Consider the following 10,821-nt stretch of genomic DNA (forward strand, 5'->3'; position numbering starts at 1 on the left):
TGAAATATATATATATATATATATAATATATATAACCTATATATTTGAAATATATGTATTTCATATATATATATATATATGCCCTTTTTAGTTTTTCATGTACATATTGAAACACATACACACATACAAACACTGCATTTCTCTCTTCCTCCATATTATTTTTATTTTTTCATAGGATCTTAATGACCTCTACACATTTCTTCTGAATTCACTGGCTTTATATGTTCTCGGACTACTAACCAACCTTAATGCTTTCTCCTCCTCCATCACAATATATACCATTATAAGCAATTATGCCCTTAATGTTTTGCTGTTTTTTTTTTTATATCAGGGTTTTGAAGTTTCTAGATATTTCTGATTTTGCACAAAATGTTATGTGTGCATTTTCCTTTTACTCTCTCTTTTAATTCATTTTCATAAGGCTAAATATTTCAAAACTCTTAATAATATAATTTTCCCTCAGCTCTTTATTTTAACCAAACACTGTTGAATAACATTTATAAGAATAAACCCAACACCTTTTTTTTTTTTTTTTTTTTTTTTTGCAGTACGTGGGCCTCTCACTGCTGTAGCCTCTCCCATTGCAGAGCACAGGCTCCGGACGTGCAGGCTCAGCGGCCATGGCTCACGGGCCCAGCTGCTCCGCGGCATGTGGGATCCTCCCAGACCAGGGCACGAACCCGCATCCCCTGCAACGGCAGGCGGGCTCTCAACCACTGCGTCACCAGGGAAGCCCCCCCCCCTTTTTATTGAAGTAGAGTTGATGTACACTATTATATGTTACAGGTGTACAACATAGTGATTCACAATTTTAAAGATTATACTCCATTTATAGTTACTATAAAATATTGGCTATATTCTGTCTTGTACAATATATCTTTGCAGCTTATTTTATCATAATAGCTAATACCTCTTAATCCCTTACCCCATGTACCCAATATTTTTAAATTAAAAGTATTAAAAATATAAAGTAACAATTTATTTTATTCAGACCTTTAAGCTCACAGATCCCTTCCATATTAAAATGCTGTTAGTGAATCTGTGAGATAAATCTGAGAACATGCTCAAAACAAGGTAACACAGTACAGGAGAAATTTGGAGAAATATTGAGGGGAAAAGGATGAGTCACTGAGGCAGAGCAGGGTGATGGTGACTGTAGAAGTATACAGTGCTAAAATGTCCTTGGATAAACAGGCATTTAGGAAATATTTATGCCTAAGTTTTGAATATTTTGGTGCATAAATATCACTCAATTACCAAGGAAATAAATAGATAAGTAAATAAGTAGTCATTAGGTATACACAGATCTCTAGCATTGCTTTTGATATACAGAAGACATACGTGAAATTGCTCAGGGACGCTCAAGTAATGTGTCCAATGATAAAATATTTGTTACTGTTTTTGTGTCTTAAATTAATTTTAGTCTCAACTATTATGTGGAAACTTATTCTGTAAAAATATCTCTTACAGTCATAAACAATGAGTAAACAAAACAAGATTCATTATTTTTAAACTGAACCTTAGTTCAACATTATGGTCCCTCAAAGCAAATATTTATATGATTTCAAAATTGTATTTTAAAATAAACATAAAATAAAATAAAAACAAACTCATTTTACACCTGAAACTCATATAATAAAAAGAAGTAAACTGAAAAAAATGTGGTTACAAAAACAACTTTGTTCTGCTAGTAAACATCAAATAATAATAAACACTATTCAAACTTAGCTTGATATAAATTCTGTTTATAACTGTAGTCAAATAATTTAATTTTTATCTAAATACTTAATCTTTATTTACAAATTCCAGTGATATAAAGTATAATTTGGCCTGAGAATATTTGCAATAGACTGGAATATATTCACACCTCTAGCTTGAAAAGTAAAACAACTATTCTGTTAACACTAATTAATAAAATAGTTGTCTTGTGAGACTGACAATTTGAAGTTACATTTGAAAAAGTTATCATTACTAGTGTAAGCAAATTTTCCAGAGAATTCATACATATTGAGAAGAAACATTATAACATTTTTTTAAAGCAGAATAATTATTTGGACCTTTCAAAGTGAAAATAATTATTTTTTTCTTTAAAATGATGCTGTCAATTTGCCAGATGTCTGTTCTGCATTCCAAGCATGTAAAAATGACTCTTAAATTTGCATCACCTACTGCTACATTTTTGCTCCACTCCATACAACTCATCTCAGTCTGTAAGAAGTTTTAGTTATGTGCAAATATTTGTAATTCATGTTTGGAATAATTGTTCAAGTTCATGGCCTTACACTCTACTAGGAGACATATGTATTATGTCACTCAATAAACATACAAACCAAATGGCAGGGGCAATTATCTTTCTTAAACCCCTTGTGAAGACCGATGCCATTCAGACCTTAAATCTATACTTTGGCCAAATGCTTTCCATTAAAACCAACTGGGAGTATTGTACAAACAAGAACATTACTATGCTACGTTCGTTGTCTCTTATCCTGCCAACTTTATTCTTCCACAAACATAAGCCTATTAGTCCAACTAATGAAGATCTTCTACAGAAAAAATAAGTATAATTTATTTATCATGGTCACACATTAAGGTTTCCCCCAACCCCCCATTTGGACATATGATTTTTGTGTGTGTGTGTGTGTGTGTGTGTTACGCGGACCTCTCACTGTTGTGACCTCTCCCGTTGCAGAGCACAGGCTCCGGACGCGCAGGCTCAGCAGCCATGGCTCACGGGCCCAGCCGCTCCGTGGCATGTGGGATCTTCCCGGACCAGGGCATGAACCCATGTCCCCTGCATTGGCAGGTGGACTCTAAACCACTGAACCACCAGGGAAGCCCTGATTTATTTTTTAAAGACATATACTTTAAAGATTCACTACCTGGACATTAAAAATAATGTATAATAATTGAATATTTTCCTTTCACATTTCAATAGAATCAGAGTGAGGAAGAACATCTTGACAAAAGCTACTGATCATAGTATTAATTCCACGCCTTGCTGCATGGCATGTTGGTCTGTCATGAAATTATTTCAACTGCAGCTAACTGTTTAAATGACCCTAACTCTTCTTCCATTTATATGAACTCATTTATATCTAAAAATTCCAATGTGGATGAAAAATAGCAATTTAACTGGATTATCTTTCATTCTTTGAAATACTCTACTGTTGTCATAAAAAGGACAATTATGTTTAAGCCATTTTTACTATCTTCTTAGTAAGTAGTGACAAATGGAAAGCACTCACAGGAAACTGAAATGCTGAAATGAATTGAAAAATAAGCCAAGGCATTTTTTAAAAATGTTAACACACAGAGAAGTAAATCCCTTTTCTAAAAGAAGGACAGTGAATAAGTTGCAAGATATTTTTTGTAGTGTAATGAAAATAAAAAATCTAGTATAATGAAAATAAAAACAAAAATAAACAAATGGGACCTAATTAAACTTAAAAGCTTTTTCACAGCAAAGGAAACCATAAACAAAACAAAAAGACAACCCTCCGAATGGGAGAAAATCTTTGCAAATGAAGCAACAAAGGATTAGTCTCCAAAATATACAAACAGCTCATGCAGCTCAATATCAAAAAAACAAACAACCCAATCCAAAAATGGGCAGAAGACCTAAATAGACATTTCTCCAAAGAAGGCATACAGATAGCCAAGAGACACATGAAAATATGCTCAACATCACTAGTTATTAGAGAAATGCAAATCAAAACTACAATGAGATATCACCTCACACCAGTCAGAATGGCCATCATCAAAAATCTACAAACAATAAGTGCTGGAGAAGGTGTGGAGAAAAGGGAACCCTCCTGCACTCTTGCTGAGAATGTAAATTGATACAACCACTATGGAGAACAGTATGGAGGTTCCTTAAAAAAACTAAAAATAGAACTACCATTTGACCCAGCAAACTCACTGCCGGGCATATACCCAGAAAAAAACATAAATCAAAAAAAACACATACACCCCAAAGTTCATTGCAGCACTATTTACAATAGCGAGGACATGGAAGCAACCTAAATGTTCATCAACGGTGGAATGGATAAAGAAGATGTAGTACATATATACAGTGGAACATTAGCCATAAAAAGGAATGAAATTGGGTCATTTGTGGGACATGGATGGACCTAGAGACTGTCATACAGAGTGAAGTAAGTCAGAAATGGAAAAACAAATATTGTATATTAACACGTATATGTGAAATGTAAAAAAAAAAAAAATGGTAAAAATGATCTTATTTGCAAAACAGAAATAGAAAGACACAGACGTAGAGATCAAATATATGGATACCAAAGAGGAATGGGGGTGGGATGAATTGGGAGATGGGGATTGACATATATACCCTATTGATACTGTGTATAAATTAGATAACTAATGAGAACCTACTATACAGCACATAGAACTTTACTCAATGCTCTGTGGTTACCTATATGGAAAGGAAATCCAGAAAAGAGGAGATCTATGTATACGTATAGCTGATTCACTTTGTTGTACAGTGGAAACTAACACAGCATTGTAAAGCAACTATACTCCAATACAAATTTTACAAAATAGCATTACACTTCATTCCTTCAGAATTCAGGAACTGTTTTCACAATGGGCATACTTGTGGCTTAACACTTCTTGAATTTTATTTTCAGTAAGATTATCTCATTGAATTCTGGCAGAATATAACAGTATAAAGGGGCATTAAGATCATAGGTCCTCTCTGTAATGAAGTGATGGATTATCTTATTTCTTTTCACTTCTTTCTTCAGTATATCACTTTGAATAAATGTTGAAAAGTGTAATAAATTGACATCATATTTCCAAACCCTCTCCCCTATACTGAGGGTCGTTTGGATATGAGCTTGCCAGTAGTTTCCAATAAGATGCTATTGTCTAGATAATACTTAAAATAAAATTTGTCAAGGAGCTTTTTTGGAGGTGGGCTTAATGCTAATTATATGCAGAAATACACAGCTGCTTTGAAGTACACTTTTAAAAAATTTAAGAATTGCATTTTAAGCTCTCTATGTATTCTAATTAAGTGTATGTTTTAGTTTAATGTTAAATATTTGAACATGAGCAGAAAAATTTATAATTCTCAATTTTACATGATTTTATTTAATCTCATGGACAGAATGCATTGCAGTTCTAAAATTCCAAATATCCTGCTCAAACCCAAGACTATTTTACTTTGACAACTTAAAATAATGTACAAAATATAGAAAATGTAATTCAACTTATATTGTTAGAATTAATATACAATATGAGAAAATGTAATATGTACAATGTAGAAAAAGGTTACCATGGCAACCATATGTTCCATGAAGTCAAAGAATCATTTCTGCTGTAATACTACATGAAATCTAGACCTTAATTAGAAGTTTTCCAAGAAGTCATAACCTGTGCATCTTCTTATTCTTCAGTTCATTTCATATTCTAATGACTACATATATAAAAATAGTGCTATCTCTTCTGAGTTTATAGCATGTATTACAGTATTTATTCTTTAAGAAAGAAGTCAAAAGTATGAATAAGTAAACATACTGAAACAATATGTCAAAGAAAAATAATTTCTTCAGAGGAGAAATACTTTTATTTGAGAAAATTTTCCCTTTCTTGAACATTTTTTTCTAGCGTAGCCATAGAAAATAGTTTAAAAAAATTGGTCTTATATAAGGTGCTTCGTGTTGTATGACATACAACCAATGGTATAATCCACATTTTTAAATTTTAAAGGAGCTAAGGTATATAGCTCTAAAGCCAGTAAAATAAACTTATTTCATAAAAGTTTTGTAATCTCTATTATAGACATAGCTGGAGATTGTTAACTATTTTTGAAAACAAATTATTAAGGTTCTTATTATAGTATATAAAATGATGTTTTTCTTTCTAAATTATAAATCAATAGGATGGTTTGTCTTAATTAGTGGAATAATCTGGAGACTTTCATACGTCTCCATAAGATACTTCATTTGAAATCTCAATTACATTTCTTATTTTTGGAGAGCAACCTTTTTGGAAGATACAATTGATTTTAGATTTTTGTTCCTTATCCTAATTAATGCAATGCAATTGTTTTGAGTAATTTCTTTGGACTACTAAAATTCTATGCATAAAACTTTAGATGCAGAATCAGTTTCTCTTACTACTTTTGACCACAGTGGTGACTGTAATAGACTGTAAGCCTCTGTAATTCTAATTTGGCAATAATATTTTCAACATATAGATATTTTCATGTGTATTTTACTAAAAATTGTATTTCACAGTATGTTTATACTTGTCTTTTAATAGTTCTTTATTTTTTTAATAAAAATTATATGTATTTAAGTTGTACAACATAACTTGATATACATAGTGAAATGATTACCACAGTCAAACTCGTAACCATATCCTATCCTCACACAGTTACTTTTGCGTGTGTGTGTGATGAGAGCACCTGAAATCTGCTCTCTCAGCAGATTTACATTATTCAATAGAGAATGGCAAACTATAGTCATCATGCCTTGTATTCAATCTCTAGACTTAGTCTTTGTAGACAACTGCAACTTTGTATGCTTTGACTAACATCCCCCCATTGTTTCTACCTCCCTGCCCCCATTGTTCTACTCTTTACTTCTATGTATTCTACTTTTTTCAGATTCTAGGTATGAGTGAGAGGATACAATATTTTTTCTTTCTGTATCTGGCTTATTTCACTTGGCATAATGTCCTCTAGGTTCATCCATTTGTTGCAAATAACAGGATCATCTTTTTTAAGGCTAAATAGTAATAGTCCATTATATCTATCTATTGATATCTATCTAGCATCTATTTAGCTAGCTAGCTAGCTACCTAACTAGATATATACCTCTTTTAATATTTCTTAATATTTTAGGCATTTTAGTTAAAGGTAATAAAGGGTCTAATATTAGTATGTACTTACCTATTCTGGGCCACATTCAGAACAATCTAATACTAAAAAAAAATAATTTTTAGTCTTTAGAATTTAGGATATATATATAGATATATATATCCTTCAGGACATATGTTGCAATGTATATCCTACCTTTAGCTTGATGAAATTATGTCTATAAACCTGGAAACAGCTGCAGAAAGATGTGAAGTCTTCTTGGTCTCACTTCATCATAGATTAAGGAGAAAAGCTCTAAATAACATATCCATTACAAAAAATTGAACAAAATTACAAATTTACTTAAAGAAAGAAATATTTAATTTAAATGTTACATATTGGGCATTTTCTGCTGTTCTCTCTGTCCCTCATTGTCTTTTCATAGTCATGCCTGCCCCAGTACATTAATGAGCAGGTTAAGTAGGCTATTCATTTAGAAAATTTCATCTCTTTAGACACATTTACTACTTTTGATTTGGTCTTATAACATAAGAAGATCTAATCAATTAATTAATTAATCTAATTAATTATAATTAGCATGTAAGCTTTAATTTTAGATGCATTTGATACAGGAAAACTATACTAAATCAATTTTTGGGGGGAGGGCTATATATTTCTATTTCTAACTTGCAGATGATTATTGCTTGGGAGATATATCTAGCACAGAATAATTTGCAATACGTAAAATACGTATTATGTACAAAATGTTCTTAGTATCTCCCTAATTTTCTACTTAAAACCTTCACTTCACCCAGATGGAACTAGTCATTATTTTCTAAACACAGTTTTAAATATATATATATATATATATATATATATATATATATATATATATATATACACAATGCCCTTCAAAAGGTAATTTACTTATATAAAGACATTTATTCGGAAAATGTTGCTTTCTTATAGCAAGATTGATGTCACATCACCTATTTTTTCATCAGTGTCTACATGTTATCTAAACGGAAAAGGAGCTCAGTATATGGATGAGAAATGGAACATGCAACTTTCCTAGGGGAGTCATGACAGACAATTTGAAAAATTTATTATTAGTTCTTCAGTTCAAAATATGTTGTTGTTACCAATTTATATATTTTCTGCCAAGTGCTTGGAATCTACAAATATTAAGGAAGAAAATTGGAATCACATAATTTTAGGTTTAGAACTCTTAAATTCAATCTGTGTTTTCAGTATTAACAACTGAGATCCTGAAAAGATCAATGAGTAAATCCTGGTTAAAAAACGCAACTGAAGCTAAAATAACAACTAGAGCTCTGGTATCTAATGCTTCTGGTTAAGGTCATTTAAAATTTTTCCACATTGTCTTCCAGAGATGACAAAATCATATACGTATTTAACACTGCTATGATATATGACATAGTCCTATAACTATAAATGTAAAAGGCAATTAAAAACACACAGTTTAAGGTAAATCTAGTTAGGCAAGCACTTTCCTAATACTTACAAATATTTTTAGATTATTAATTTCTGGATAATCATGGCTAATAATAACATTACAATAAAGATTCTCAAGAGATTTTATGGATCAGAAATTCATAGCATACAGAATCTACAGTCAAATTGTGTGAAAAAAGTATTTTTAGAGCTCTTATGGTTTCCTAATAAAAGAACCAGCATCAAATACTTCTGAAACAAGACAGTTATAGGATAATATGGTTTATAACAGAGGCTTTCAAAAGTTTCAGCCCAATAAATCATGTTTCATAATAAAAGGTAATATAAAAAGCAACACCACCATTCCTCCCCGCAACTATAACACACACACACAGAAATTGAACAGGCAAATGACAATGCTGGTGTAGTTGAAACAGGGTTTGTGGTCTGTATCCTTCACTCACAATATGCTCATAACCCTCTATCCAGTATGGGTAGCACTCACAGAAAACCAAGGGGAATTGCTTGAAACCCATTAGTTTATTAGGAGATTGATTAAGCAAATTATGAGGAAGTAGTGATAAAATATTTTATAAGTAAAACATTTTTTTAAGGCAGTAACAAAATTGCTATAAGATTTCTGGAAAACACCTTAAAACTTTTAGCTACTCTGCTTTTTTTATTTGCATGAAACAATTATATACTATAATGCAGACAGTTTAATGTAACATTGATATTTTCTGATTCTAATGAGATATGTCATTCAAACAAGTTTAAGGAATAAAAGACCAGAGGGAAAAGCAAAATGTTGATATCTCTTTGATGAAAAGAGATATAAAGCTGGCAAATGTTAGTATCGTATATAATAGAAATCCAATAACTGAAAAACTCTTAAAACTCAATGGACAAAAATAGATTCTATGATCATAACAGCAATTCAAGATATATAGGAAAGGTAAAACTCAACAGCATGTCATAGATTCTGCCTAAATTATCCTAATCCAAGAAAGCAATCATAATGTTAATGGCTAAATATATTCCATAACTTTGCTTATATAAAATTTAAAAGAATTTAAAATATGTTTTCAAAATAATAATTGAAAAATAATTTGATTATTTAATAAGACTAAAGTAAACAATGTTATATCTAATTGGAGTTAAAGTTAATCATCTCTGTGGATAATTAGGATACTACTGCAAAAATATATTTTAAAAAAGGTTTTGCTTTAACTATTACGTTTTTTTTGTATCCTAATGAAGTTACACTTGCTTTACCTGCAAACTAAAAAGCAAGCATTTACTAAAATGGTGAATACACAGTATTCCAGGAATTGATATCTTTCATCCTTTATGTTACAAGAAAACATAAATTATGCTTAATGTTTTCTAAACATATTTTCATTCACAATTTAAATTTTTAAGACTAAAGACATATATTTACATAGAAAAAAGGATCATATGAATAAACTATACATTAAACCTTTACAGGAACATAATCAATATGGATCAAGACAAATGTACATTTTAGAAAACATGATCAGGACTTTTAATAGAGGACATGTAATTGTAGAAATTTAAGACATACATTTTCTATGCAGTATTAATTTCTTTAAAATCTCCTAATGTCTGGTTTAAATGTGAACTTTAGAAATGATTGCCTTATTTTGTGATTCCAGTCAAAGCTGCTGACAGTTCCTAAGTAAGATTATCTATTCTATTTTTGACACAAGATAGCAATTTATATTTTATTAGATCCAGGTTTCATTAAAACTAACTTTACTGCTTCTTAAATTCACTAAAAAACTACTCCTTTGTCTCAATTAACATACAAAAAGTGAGATGTGGAGTTTAAATGACTTGTTCAAGGACACATACAACTTAGAGGAAGGGAGAATTAGAATTCTCTTTGCTTAATTTTTAAAATTGTTGCTGTCTAAAACTATTTATAATTTAGTAACTTCTTCAAAAAGAAATTGTTACTTTGATAAATAACTTCTTTGGAGAATCTTGAATGCTCTGACAAATTTTTCACTGCTTTTTATTACCCATACAGGTTTAAGCAATACTAATTATGTTTTATTATAATAATTATTACACACAAAAAGGAGAGATTTTTAAAAATTACAACAAAATCGTTAAAACTTTATGTTTAATTTTTTTTGTATTTTGATGACTTCTAAATTAATGTAGTCAATCCTATATTCTTTATTTTTGCTTCAAATATTTTTTCCATCTGATAAATACAAATTTCCTCATATGCAGATTGAAAGAAAATTATAATACTTTCCCAAATTTTAACAAAATGATAGTTTCATTTATTAAATGGATTTAATTGTTCTCATTGGCCTCAAAACAGCATCTCTACCATAGAGTAAATATCAATGTGTTTGAGGATCATTATTTTACTTTAATCTTTTATGCTTTTTCCATGAAAATTTAAACTCAAATTTTAAAAATACATATGATGCTACAAGATAACAACAATTATAATGCCAAGGTTAAAAAGAACACACACACACATTTAATTAATATCTTGAGTCAAAAAT

The sequence above is a fragment of the Grampus griseus genome (genome assembly GCF_964374135.1).
Source record: "Grampus griseus genome assembly, chromosome: 5".
Taxonomy (NCBI): Eukaryota; Metazoa; Chordata; class Mammalia; order Artiodactyla; family Delphinidae; genus Grampus; species Grampus griseus.